Here is a 14804-nt window from a genome sequence, read left to right on the forward strand (position 1 = left end):
AGACACTTCTAAAGGATTCTGAAGAACACAATAGTTTATTGTAAGGATGACTTTGTCTAACAAATGACTTAATTTAGCTGGTTGTGTTCAATATTACTAATATCTTATTTTATCCCACTACAAATATACCAATATTTTATCTCACCTAGAAAGGTAATATGCATCAAAACAAAAATGCCAAGGAAACTTGATATATTATTGCCATTAAAAGAAGTTAACAAGCAATTAACAATTTACTTAAGTATCACAATATATTAAAAAAAAAAAGCAAAACAGATTACAATAATAAACATTAGTTTCTCTGGTATTTATGTTTGTTCACAAACGTTTTTGGTTTCTAGGACAAATTAACCACAATATATGGTGTGATACATTCTCCCTATTCCAAACCATGCTATTATAAAATGTCATTGGGAAATACAATGAGGTTGTGGTGATCAGATAATATCCATCACGTCTGGGTTAGTAGCCTATACAATTAATTTGCAATTTTTTTTATAACTAGTTATTAATTATTAACCAGTTCTGACAATGATATTTGATAGTGGTCAGGATTCAGTCTTAGCTCTTCTTGATGGAAGTTTGGTGCATCATCCACCCAACAGAGGTTTCCCCATTAGAACCGGAATCAACTAACTTTTTCAATGTTTTTAAAAGGAGTATTCAAGCTTTGCTGATTTATATGCTAGTTTTACTAAGAGTGTTTTCTGTTAGATGGATGAAGATCCATCTAAGTGGATAACATGCCAGACTTACATATGAAACTGGGATCAAATCCTGGCCATCAACAAGAAAGAAAACAATCCTCCTTAGACAGCAGAACATTAGCAATAGTGCCATATGATAAAATCTAATTGTAAGTATTGGAACTGGGTTATTAAGCAGATATGGCATTAGCTTGATGCTTTCAATTTTGAAATGGGTTCGAGACCCCCCTGTTATGCACATTATAAAATTTAATATAGGAGCAAACTGTTACTGATAATTCTCTCCTCTGCCTTATTTTTACAAACAATATTATTATTATTATAAAATATTAAGAAAGTTACCACAGCAACTGCAAGATTAATTTTAAGAAAATCCAATTGATCTACTTAAACTTCCCCACAAGTCTTTTTCCAACAACAACAAAAACACTACAGCAATATCAAATTGTAACTGGTCATGCCAAAGTTTTGTATACAAAACAAATACTGTAACACCATTACTAAAAACTAATTTTAAAACTAATTAAGTCTTAGAAATAACTATTAAATGTCTCCTTAAAAATATCCATAAATTTTGATAATTACAAAAATCTATTTAAAGCAATTTTTAATCAATTTTTTCTATTGTGTATTACAAAATTAAAAATAAATGCTATTTATAAAAACCATGTTATTATATTTTGTATGTATATAACAGTTTTGTTTTTCTTTGATCTTCATGTGTTGAGTGGCATCTGCATTCATATATCTATCCCCTCCATTTAAAAATAATTATACTGTAATATTGTAACATCACGTTAAACTTTTTCTTCGGTTATGATGAACACGTTCATTTGATCCTACCCACCTAAAAATCACAATATGAGAAAGTACAAGTTATTTGATTGACAACATATACTTGAAAATATACTGGCATAAAATCAATAACCCTTAAAACATGACCACACCTTTCAAGTTCTTTAATAAAGATTTCTCATCTTGTTTCTGGCTTAAATTATAGTACCTAAAATTATTTTAGCACAGCTTTCATACAACATTGAATTTTACATCTTTACCTCTAACAATGTCCATTTCAATGTATATACAGATCCATATAATGAAGCCCTAGTCCACAACAGGTAAGTTTTATACACAACTAAGAGAAAACTAGTCAAGCTCCATTTACATACACATAAAGGTTCATGCTACTAATGGCTTCACACACATATACAAGTATCATATTATACATTTTTAAAACAAAATAAATTTCAAAAAGATACTTACTTCCATATACAGCAATAACTTTCTCCAAAATTTTGACTGTTACATTAAGGTTAACTCCCTTCTCTCCTGTTCATCATTCTGTGATGGCATGTCCACACATCTATTCCTGAAAGAGACCACTCCTTCATCCAGTGGTTTTCTGTCACATGTTTGCACACACTCACAATGAGACTAGACAACATTAACCTTTTTAGACAACTGTTCTAACTGAGAACAAAACCAGAAAATGAAGGAAGCACATATTGAGGTGAAATAAATTTTGAAATAAACTTTAATTTGAAGACTGAGTTTAAAATTAGTCAACTTATCTCTATTTCATGAAATAACTACAATACCCATTTCAAAAATGGATGGTGGGATATAGGAATAAACATAAAGCAGTACCCTTCTAAATGGAATGAATGGCCAATCAGAAGCTCAAAGTTATGAGTGAATTACCAATCATAGTCTGTCCAGAAGTTCCAAGGGCATGAGACAAAAAAATGAGATTAAAATAGTCTAATGCCCACTTCTAAGCATGGGCCAGTGACCGATCCTGTAAAAAGGCATATAGATATGCCTCCCACGACTAACTTGTTTGGCAGCATAGATATCAGATGAATCAGGGAATACTTAAGTTAAGATGCTCATATCCTAAATGCTATGCCAGGATCTTCTAGAACAGTCCATACAATTCTTACAACCAAAAAAAATAGTAATACGAGTAACCTGATCTAAAACAGAAAATATTTCATTCTGATAAAAAGGCATATAAAGGACATTTTGGTATGTGAAGTGCCCATACAAACCAAGATTGCCCATTTTTGTATCTTGCTGAAGAAAAAAATAAAAGCCTGAGAGATTTATATGTTGTCAAAATAATTTATTAAGATTTGAAGAAGACACTGTGAAACACACAGATAACATCACATAGTTTTAACAACAATATACAGTTCAGTAACATTTGAAAACCATACTTGTAATAAGGTAGAAAATATAACATTATATATTATTATAAAAAATTTGAACTACATAAAACCAAAATTAACATGATAAATATCATGACCACATGAAGACATAACATATACCACTAAAAAAAGTCAAAGAATGGGAAAGCACTAAATTATTCCATGAGGGTGAAGAGTTCCCAGTCTATGGTTTAATATATTTTGAAGTCATTATCTCTATCAGTATCAGATAGAACATATTTGAGTCCCACTAAAGAGAAGTCATTGACATTCTGCTCCAAGATACTATAGTAGTACCCACAGATACATCTTTATCCAATCTTCTTATCAATGTGAGTAGTATTTTGCCAGATTCTATCATGTAGATGGTGGTCTGTTTGTCCAACACATAACTTTCCATACTCTTTGCATAAAATAAAGTAAATCAGGCATCTAGCTCAGGTTTACCATGATTGTTGTATATAATTACTTTGTACAAACCTAGGTTACTAACCTAATTTCTACTCTTCTGAATGAAGAAATCTAGAGTAATGAATTGAAAAAAATGGGAGTCCCACTGCAAACATTGTTTAAATTTCAAGAAAGGATCTGTCATAAAAATACTGAAAATAGGTAATGAATTAAATAACCAAAGAACCAATCTGCAGAAAAACGTTTCAATATTGGACACAGTGATGAAAATATTGACATGATTCTAGACAGATACACACATGAATCCCTTACTTAAGACAGAATGCTCACATGGAGTAAATTCCAGATAAGAGGGAATTGTAAGTACCATATTTGAAGATTGTTGAGTTTTTGTTTTTATATCTGATTAAAAATAAACTGTTTATCTAAAGATTTGAGAAACAACTATCAATTACAGAATTACAAATGTATGTATTATGTTCAATTTGTTACCCGTATTTAAAAAAAGCATTAGCTTCTATTACTCTGGGTAACACTTTCTGGTGAGTTGGCTGACTCCAAAGACAGCTGAGACATGATAGAAGTGTAAGACACTTTTGTGGAACATTTTGTATAAAGCTGATTTAAACATTTTCAAATAAACATAGAACTGACAGTTGAACATATGAATCTTCTGACAGTTGTTAAAAGTTCATATTACAAATAATTCTGAAATTATTACCATGTTTTCAATGTCAGTCGAGCACAATTCATGCACACAGTTGAAAAAGTATAGTACACAAGACGATATTAAAAGTTCATGGTCTATGTTACTTTGAAAATTCAAGAGTGAGAACTCTAGCAGGTGGAAGTTAAATTGAAAACTATATGTTACCAAATATTTACAAAGATGGATGCTTAAAAAAACAGCATAAATATTTAACCCCATCAATACAGGCTAGGTGGGATCCACCAAGCTTGTAACTACGAAAGTATCCATAAGTGTAATTGCACTATAATTTATGGTAATGTACACATACCTTCACAAAATATTGCAAGTTAGTAATAAACATTGCAAGACTTTCATACACAAAGTATTCAGGTTTTTAAATTAAGATTTTCTTTATTAAAAATCTGCTTATAAAATTTTTATTTTGGAATGTTGAATAACCAACATCCAAAGTAATTTTGATTTTAAGGTTAAAAATACTTTTCTTTATTTAAAAAGTGTCAAGTTTCATTTGCATAATTACTGATATCCTCCTAAGTAATCACAAAACTTTTTTTGAATAAAACTTTACATCTAATCTGCTATTTTTATCAATGATAGCTCTATATGTTGTTTAATTTGATGACCTTGTAATAATCACAAAGATCAGAAAATAAATCTAAATTACCAGTTTTTGTTTTAAAGTAACTTCATTACAGGAAATCACAAATGTTTATTCTAAACAACTTAAATCTTGTAACAGTGTATGTCTATTTATTAATTTTTATTTTATCAACCTTTGAACTGTATAAATAAAATTACCCCAAACTAAGTTGAAAATTATACAGTGCACATGTAACTCATGTTACACAGAAGCTGCTAACACATATTCCCCATGAATATTTTTCTTTTTCTTTTATTATCTTACTGAATAAATTTTTATTTCTACATTTTAGAAACTTTTATAATAATAAATAGTAAAATAAATGAAAAATTACAAAACTTTGTAATTAAATATCAAATCTTGTTTTTATTTTCAATAAAATAAAGCTTTATATTTTACCAGTTATCTTCTCTATTGTAACATTATACTTAATACTCAGATCGTAAGACAAGTTATAAAACTATAATAAAAATAAGATGCATAGTATTGTTAGTATTGATCATAAAATTTCAAAGTACTTATGATCAGAGTTTATACATTTCACACTTATTTAATGCAGCTAATGCATTGCCAGCAGATGGTTTAGAAATTAAAAGAAAAAAGAAATGAATAGTCCTCTGTCCTTTGCAGTACAGACAATGAAGTGCCAAAGTAAATCTCCTCAGTTTCTTGTAATCATTTTATTCCTATTTCCTAAGTTTATTCTACAATTAGCAGCTGAACCAGAAACCTGCTGAACATTAAGCAATGAATTACCATTCTTGTTTAGGTGTAACCATATTCTGAGTACTTTGACACTGTCAATATCAAATAAGCTTTTGCTGCAAAATTCACAGAACTTTTCCTGCTTTGAAAACACAGTGGGGTAGGGTTTATCATTTTGTTGACAGTATAATGGTTATAACGAGAACTGACATTATAAAATGCTCAAGTGATGGCTTTATAAAAAGTCTGAGCTAATCCAATGAAATTATTAGGTATTTACATGTTAGTCTGTAGACACAGTGGGATAGAATTTACCAGCTTGTTTACAAGTACAATAGTTACAACAAGAATTGTCTAAAGTACTACTTAAATGCATGAGAAAGTATTTATATGGTCCTTTACAAAGTTGTATCTAATCCAATAAACTTGGGTGGTTGGGATTTAATGGTAATATAGGTGTGAAAGAGCTCATGAATATATTGTTTCCTATTTTACTGTGTTCACACAGTAACCAATAAATGTGTAGTTTCCAATATTTTGTAAGGTACAGTGAGGTCTGGGTAACCATACAATGCATATGTATATAAAAATATTATTACTATTTACAAATAAATATTTAAATTTCAGTTATTTTTCACAAAACACAGAGCAGTAAATACAAAATACTTGGAAAACGATGATCTTAACGACTTATGATGTTTTGAAGTTCTCTTTTGCACTCATGAATCATACATAAGTCTTTTCCAAATTCACTTATTGATGTAGAAAAAAACATTTTTAATAGATTCTATATATAAATTTTGTTAATAACAAAAATTGTAAGTTGCTTTACTGATACAAAAAAATATATTTTATTTACCAGGCTTTCTAACTATTCTATATTTGAGTTTAAAAAAATCTAATTTATATCCAATAGCATTAATCATAATATATCAAATTCTCCAATAACATAAGATCTTTTCTCTCATAAATAACTTAGAGAGATTAACAGAATTATGTAGAGTTATAGATTGGTTATAAACTTATAGTTATAAACAAGTCTTCTCAAATGATGAAGTGCCACTTGTGGCAGATTCAATAAATATTATGATATTCTTATTTTATATTCTAGCTTGCCAATATCAGTAATTTGAGTTTATACTTTCCATAAAACTATAAATGCTGTATTGTGTGCATCATAAAATGTAATCTGACCAAACCCAGAAGATGGTGTACCAGTGTAACAAACAACTGACATTTAGCAATTTCTTTTTTACATTTATTTTCAAATTAAGAAATTAACTGATGTAAAATACTAGAATTTGAATTAAAACCTACAATTTTATACCAAATTTTTTGATATAATACATAAAATAAAATTTTGAATGCAAATCTACAAACATGAAGACATGACCTCTGACCCCTAGCTACCTGTAGAAATAAGGTTAAATGAGTTTTCAATAAAGTGGCAGTGAAGAACAGCAAACCATGTTTCAAAATAAACTTTTGAAAGACTTCGAAAATGCAACTTTTCAAAGCAAAGGTAGAGGGTTAAGCATCCCTCATGTAGAATTTAAGAAACATCCCCAGGTTTACAATAAACTGAATGGTTCAAACTGATAAGAAAAAAAACAAAAACATCTGGTATTCGAAAATGCTAGATCAGCCAGCTGAGGAGAGAGGCTATGCACAGAAGAATGGTGATACTAATCAGCAACTGTTGTCAAGACAGTACCCAGAGAAACAGAGAACCACATAATAATGAATATGAAGGCCCAGAAGATACATCATAATCTAGCTGAAAATTTAAAAAAACAGCTGTAGTTAACCAAAGGGAAGTACATAAAGCCAAAAGATAACACCACTGACAACAAACTGAAGGAATGACAAAAGACAGGACAAATGGATTGAATTCGAAGAAAGGTATTTGAAATATTTTCTCTGGATAAACACAGCCTAGGAGAAAGAACCAAATAGACAAAGAAAATTGTTTTTATGTAATCAAAAATAAAAATAAAAATATGGATTAGAGCTGACAAGTTGATGACAGTGTCAATTTCCCCAACTTCTTGGGAGTGATAAAGACAATAATAAAAGGCCCAATTGGAATGAAACAGTTTCTACACCTTCTGACACAAAAAAGTTTAACAGATTGGTGGGAAGAAAATGGTGAAAAAGATGAGTTAGAATATGAAAGAGGAAAGAGAAATGGTGAGAAAGAACATACAAAGTGCCAATGGTAGGGTAAAATGGAAGGGGTGGTCATTGATGGGAACAGCATCCAGGATCAGTTCCAAAACAGAAAAGAAGAGTCACCACTAAAATCCATGATGGCTAGCTGCGCAAGGGAACAAGAAACAAGAAAAGGTTAACCTAACATTACTCCAGATGATGGATTACAGACAGTGTGGACTAGTGAGTTGAAAAATCAAAAGACTGCAAGTAAACAGCTCAATTCTTAGTATTCCAAGGTCTATAAATAAAAGGGTAATATTAAGGTCCTGGGTATAACAGAAATAGAAAAATCCAAAAAACAATAAAACCAGGTCAAAACAGACAAATTAGGGGTATTAATGAAAACCAAAATGACAAATAAAGAATATTCAAAAGCAGGAGAAAGAAAAGATCCCAAGTAAAAAGAGGACACAAAAGTATGTGGAATAAGAAATACAAAAGAGCCATGATCTGATGTTATAGCAAAGGAGTAACAAAGACAAGTAGGACAAGAAAGACATGGAATAATAGAAAGTTGAGGCAAAATAAGGCACATGAAGTAAAACAAACAAAGATACATTATGATATACAGTTAACAAAAGACTGAACATCAAATACCTCATTCCTGAGCATAGCAAACAAAAAAGTGGGAAGTACCTATTCCTCATCAGGGAGAGAAGAAACAGAAACAAACAGTAGATAAAGAAACAAAATTACTAGGAAACTGAACTGGAGAAGGCAGAAACAGAAAGGAACCAACCACCTGTTGTATGAAAGCAGGAATATCATCAGTTAACTTGTTGGTACCTCATGATTTGCCCAAGCTCAATAGAGTTGTGGAAACTCAGTTTGTATTTTCCTTATAGCAAAGCCACATCGGGCTATCTATTGAGTCTACCAATAGGAATTGAGCTCCAAATTTTAGCATTGTAAATCTGTAGATTTACCACTGTACCCAGCATGGAATGGAAACTAAATTATCCACATCATCATCAGTACATTTCCACTTAGTGAAATCCAAGACCTGTCATATGCAGATGTGTGCTGTACTATGTGAGACAGAGTTAAAGGAATAACAATGAAATGTCATGTCCACAAACAGATAAATTTCCTCTAGCATCCATTGAATCAACTGGAGAAAATGCCTGAAAAGAAATGTCTAGATCTTTGGACTTATATCACTTGACATGCATTGTGGAAAGTAACCTACAGTAGAAATGTGGTGGCTATAGAATATGAATTTAGAATAAGGTGGATGGAACAAAACCAATATTGCACTAAAGAAAAACAAATGATGAAGGCAACCAGAATCTCAAAAACGCAATATAAAAAAGTGCATCCAAACACAGATAGTGTTGAGAAAAGCATGAGCCTATGATCATATGCTAGCACTAACAAGGATTAAGATACATAGAGGTCATGTCACCCTCCTTTCGGTGGATAGCTACAAAATTATGATGATTACATTATAGGCTGGGGCAATATACATACACACACTTAGATGTAGGAGTTTGTTCAAGGTTTATGGTATGTGCAGAAAACTCCACAGCAGTTGTGCATGAGGTACCAGCTAACTCTTAGTGGTGCAGGAAACCAAACAGCATTTCTGAAAGTTAACATTTTCTTAAATCAACAATGAACAATGTACTGAACCAATGCTCATCAAACGAGAAAGGCCATGTCCAACCCAACTGCCCAAAAGTCAATTCTGAATCAATATTACAAGTAGGGTCCCTTGTAGGCTTGTTCCTTTTATACCAATATCTGGGAAACATCATCCAGGAACATAGGTAGGAGGGCCCCCAACTTTGCCCTCTTCTCCAAAAGTGGAGGTATTCACTCTCACACTCTGAAGCAGGGGTTCCCAACCTGTGGGTCGCGACCCCCTGAGGGGTCGCAAAGCCTTGACAGGGGAGTCGCGTAGCCTTGTTAGAAGTAGCTTGGGATAACATTAATTTTATTTCATCAATTACATTTTCAAGTTGTGAGTGCCAAAATGTTGGGAACCCCTGCTCTGGAGGAAAAACCTCTGTCCACTACCCACATAACTAGAAACTGGGTGTATTAAGGACTCCCTAGCTCCACAAGTAGAATTTGGGGGGATAATGCACACTGGAGAGTCCTGATAAACAGCATAATAGGTGAAACAAATTCATTAAATTTTTAAAAGTATACCAACCCCAATTTATTCAATCCAGTGGTCAGCAGCAAAGGGAAGGATCCCCAAATGCTTTACTCAAGATGGTCCATGAGTGATGGTCCAGCATAGTAACAGTAATAGCACCAAGTCAGCTTCTAGGTGATCTTATGGAACACCTCATTTCTGCAGAACCTGTTGCAACCTAGATAAACTATACTGAATTAGCAGTTGCTCATGTAAAATTGGTTTATAAAGTCCCAACTGCCTGAGCAATATTTACCACGGAGTGGGATCTTGTGAAAATGAGGTAGAGGGCCTTGAAAGGTAAAAATGAGACAAGTGTAGCAATGAAAATACTCACCTCTCCGTATAATCTAGTGGAAGTGGTTAAAATAGCTACAGCAGGTAGTCAAAAACCTTCAGATGAAGATACTGCCAAACAATGCAAATAATGTATAATGAGATAAAAGTATCTGGAGAGGTCCTCATACCAGTCCACACAATATCCTCCAGCAAGAAATTCAATCAGGCTATTAAGGACATAGAAATGTTAAAATCTGATTAGATATTCCTAGCTTTAAATGAGAACCCAGAAAATGGGTCAATTTTGTAACCACCTCACCAATGTAATAGGGAATAAATCCTGGGGAAATGAGTGATCCCAATGAATTAAAAGTCACTGTCTAGTGTCTTTAAAGGCATTTGTACAGACAACAAAACCTTCAAGACCCTCACTGGACATAACAGCAATCAAAATGTGATTAGTCTTAGATCGTGAAAATGATTTATCCCACTCTCTGGCTAACAGTGTCTTTAGGAAGAAGAACCAGTTTTACGACATATGTAGAATAATATAACATCCTGCAGACAATAAGTGCAAACCCTCCAACTGACATTATCTATAGGACAGTGGCAATGTAAAGTAAACTTCAGGTTTTGCGGCATATGAGATTAAGGTCACAACCATGTGTTGAAAATGGGCTTGTAATGTAAACTTAATATATCAGTTAGGTAACCGGAAAAGTAATTTGGGACAAAGAACTCAAAGCAACTTGAGGAATCCAAAGAGTACTGGGGACTCAAAGAATTTTTTGTCTTGAGTATCAAGCAGTAGTGAATAAGGGTGCTTTATACAGGCAAGTGTGGAAGATGCAAAACCATTGTCAAAGATCAAGGTCAAAAAATGTATTTTTGTTGGCACTTCTGATCAAAGTTGGTTCACCCTCCTCCCAATGCCCCATTGCCGATACATGTGCCATTTCCATTGACAAATGTCAATTATGGGACAAAACAAAGGTGGAGACTGATGCATAGCAATCATAAAAATTAAACCCTGAATCTGTGCAAAGACATGCATAACCTCCATGCTTGAAGCTTGAGTTTATGTCAGATCATGATTGCTTTCACAAAGATGACCAAAGAGGAAGTGGAAGAGTTGGGTACTCCTGACAGTGCTGCAGAAGCAGAAAACAGAGTATAACTACCAATCCAGTGCTATCAACAGGACGTAACAAATGGTTGGAACAAATCATAATTAGTACCATGGGTAACATATGAATTGAAGAGAAGGCCTACAGTTGTAATCCTGTCCCATCCTGATGGAATGCATCCACTGCTAAAGCCAGAAAGTGAAGTAATGTAGGTGAAGTTTCTAACAGTTGGGTGTTTCAATGAGTGTCCAATCCATCAATCATCAATGTTTCAAAATAAAAGCCAATCCAACAGAACCTTGCAAGAAGCATCTTTATGCTGGGTATAATCGATTTGGGTGGATACAACTGATTTGCTGCTGCAGTGACCCCAAGTGGAATATGGCAAGTTAGTAGGGTGATACGAGTGGTCCCAAGAAAGAAGATCCAAGGTTCAAAAAGAAGAAGCCCTGTACCATGTGCCTATTTGATATGAAATGTAAGACACCACCACAAAATTGTCAAAGTGAAGTGTCATGAATAAGCCTAAACCTTGAGGCATCACCTTATGATGAGCAAGGACTAAAACACTGTGTAGAAAAGCTTTGTCATCCATACTTAGACCCTAGAATTTCTAATTGTTGAGATATGCACCCCATCTATGAAGCAAGACATTCATGAAGAGATGGATCTCTGGATGACGTAGCAGCAGAGGAACTCATATCTTAGTAGTGTCCCGACTTAATAACCCTTCGACATCAAAGAATAATACTAAATAAGGAAACTGGAAAACTCAGTGAATCAAAATTTATGATTCCTTGATTACATAAAGACCAATGATAGGATATTTTGTTTGCTTTGCTCATCCCAAAGGTATGAGAGATTAAATTGATGCTCACATTCCCAAAAGAGAAAACACCATCCATGCAGTGGAAGAAAAGGTAAGAGTTGGGCTTGCTGTATGATATGGAAGAACCTATGTGATGCTAGTCTAAAGGCAAAAACCCTGAGACACCTAGCCTTTATGCACAAAAAACAGTGATAGTGTGGGATGCCACCACTATGGTAATGTGCAGATAAGAGCAAACTATAACAAATTTGGGCATCCACAATCCTACTAAAAATGCCAACTCAGATTGAAGAACAAGTCACTTACAAACCTTGGAAAATATAGGCATTAACATAGACAAGAAAAATCAATGGCTGGACACCAACCTCCTGTCATTTTAAGCCCAACAACAGATGGGAATAAAACCCTGAAAAAACAAGCATGACTTTCTCTCTCTACCCCCAAACCAACCACATTCTGATAGCAATAGAACTAATTTCCAAAATCCAAGGAACTGCAAGAGATGGAAAATCTATAGGTTTGTCATGAAGTTGTGAGCTGAACAATTAATCCTGACTCAAAAACCTCTATTCTTATTACCATTGTTTGGACCAACATCTTTTCAGGTAAGTTTTTTTGTTAGATAAAAGCAACATTGAGCAATCTGCCGTGTTCACTATAGGGAATCAAATCATGGATTCCATGACTCTAAGTCCATAATTGTTGTACAATGTCCATGTTTGTTAATGTTACAACTAAATAAAAATAAAACAGTGCACAGATATTTGTGCCTTCCTTTATAGCTCTGTTCAGTGAGACATGGAAAGTATTCTAACCCAAAAATCAATTATCAGTAGGATCTTCTGGAGGTGGAAAATGTAAGAAAATTAAAAGTGGGGTAGCAGATGATGAAAGTTTGGACAAGAGCACACTTAGAACTTGACACCTTGTGGAAGACAGGAAACACAGACACATAAAAAGCTAAAACTCCTTCCCTACAGCTTAAAAGACACATAAATCCAACTATAAAAACTCATACAGACAAAATTTGAAACATCTGATGAAAACTGAACATTTAGCAACAGTGAAATAAAAAATGTGTGAAAAGAGTTGTAAATTTGTCTGAAAAAGGGTCTGAAAGTATTTTATGACTACTTTTCAGCTCTAGCTTTCATTGATAATGATACAAACAAACAGTAAATTAAGAAAGGAACTCCTTTCAGTATTTCTAAGTTCATATAATTAACTTGTTTTTATACTGTTCAATACCAAAATAATTTTATATTGCTAGTTACAACACTCAGAATAATAGTTTTTGATAAGCTATATAATCATAGCAACTCTTAAAAATTAACCTGGTCATCAGTGTAGTTAGTTAAATTTGATGTATTGTTTCACCAGTTAGGTATCCTCACCGTGAACAATATTTTTGGCTGTAAAATCAATAATGTCTCAAGGTTCAGCTAACTTAGGAGAATAAGGTTAGTCTTAAATACAAATTCTGAGCTAATACTGTAAATTGATACATATACTACAAGTTCAAAAATTAATGACAAATTAAAATTAATGTTGTTATATTCAGTACATTGAATAGTATACCAATGTTATTATTATTAAAAGAAATAATTAATAAAATGGCATACTTACAACACATCCTACATTCTCTCTCAATAAGCCCTAGTCCTAATCCTAAACCATAGTCATTGATATTTTTTGTAAAGTGGTTCTCTCTCTCTATAACAATGCACTTTACCTACAGTTGACCCCATCAGTAATTAGTGAAACCAACTGCAATATTGAAGGAATTTTTGGTTACATTTCTAGGTATGACTTTCACATTATTAGAGACCCTGTAATCAACAAAGTCATAGACCCACAAACAATCTGGTGCATAAGTAGTTTAGAAAATGTGTTTAAAAGTTGACTGGACTAATTCTAAAGTTAAGTACAATGAGAGATGTTCCACAACATTTAACTAAAAACTTCACTGTGTAGCAAATTATAAAAAACGAACATCTAATGAAGATAAATATTAAAGTACAGAAAAATATAATAGAAAAAATATGCATGCAAAATGGTATCAAGCTGGTAGAAGAGGGCTTGGATGTGAACTAAGCTGAAAATAAAATGGCAAGTGCCAGGAAAACAACAACAACAACAAAAAAAAAAAAAAAAAGAGTCTAAAGCTTATGATAAGATGAACAAAAAAATAGAAGAAATAAACCAACTTTCTTGATAAACTTAAGCATGAATATACGATTCAGTAGAATGAAGAGCAAAGGAAACTGAAAAAGGATTCTCCAAAACATTCACCAATCTGAGGAATTCTGGCAGCAGAGAAGAACATCAGATGTTAATCTATCACTCAAATTTATGCATAAAATGAAACTTTGGCAACAGAGAAAAAAAACAATCCACTCTTTCCAAAACATGATGAAACAAAGCCAAAAAAAAAGGCACAGACTCAAAGTCCAATAGGGGACACACATTAGCGAACAAAGTAAAGAAATCAGAACAGGACCTACACCAAACTTTCCTTCAAAAAGAAAGCAGACCCACAAGTGTTGCTGAAGTGACATGGCTTAAAGTCCAGAATATGTGGGGTCAAAGGTTTACTTGAAAGTTATCTTGTAAATTCTAACACCTTTGGTTCCTTAGAACAACATAAAAAGGAGAAATGAGCAAGCCACATAGAAATGAATAATTTGATGGTAAAAAAAGACTGAATATTTACTAATATATTTCAATGACAAGAAGCCTGTGTAGCATGTAAAAACACCAATGTTAACAAACGAGATGATATTGGCAGTACTATACAAAATAAAACTGAAAAAAACATCATTTAGAA

At 32.9% G+C, this 14804-nt stretch overlaps 1 protein-coding gene across 4 annotated transcripts in view; it reads right to left on the minus strand.

Moving 5' to 3' along the window:
• LOC143258608 (uncharacterized) overlaps window positions 1-14804 on the minus strand; it is a 56663-nt gene that overhangs the window by 36895 nt on the left and 4964 nt on the right. Inside the window, exon 3 of one of the 4 annotated variants that reach the window (XM_076517815.1) lies at window positions 1971-2076. The exons of 2 other annotated variants lie outside the window; for them this stretch is intronic. The gene's annotated coding sequence lies outside the window, so the exon portion shown is untranslated. Of the gene's footprint in view, window positions 1-1970; window positions 2077-13603; window positions 13745-14804 lie in introns of all 4 variants that reach the window. One more of the 4 variants, XM_076517816.1, reaches the window with a different exon arrangement.

Source organism: Tachypleus tridentatus, chromosome 8 (assembly GCF_004210375.1).
Source record: "Tachypleus tridentatus isolate NWPU-2018 chromosome 8, ASM421037v1, whole genome shotgun sequence".
Classification (NCBI taxonomy): Eukaryota; Metazoa; Arthropoda; class Merostomata; order Xiphosura; family Limulidae; genus Tachypleus; species Tachypleus tridentatus.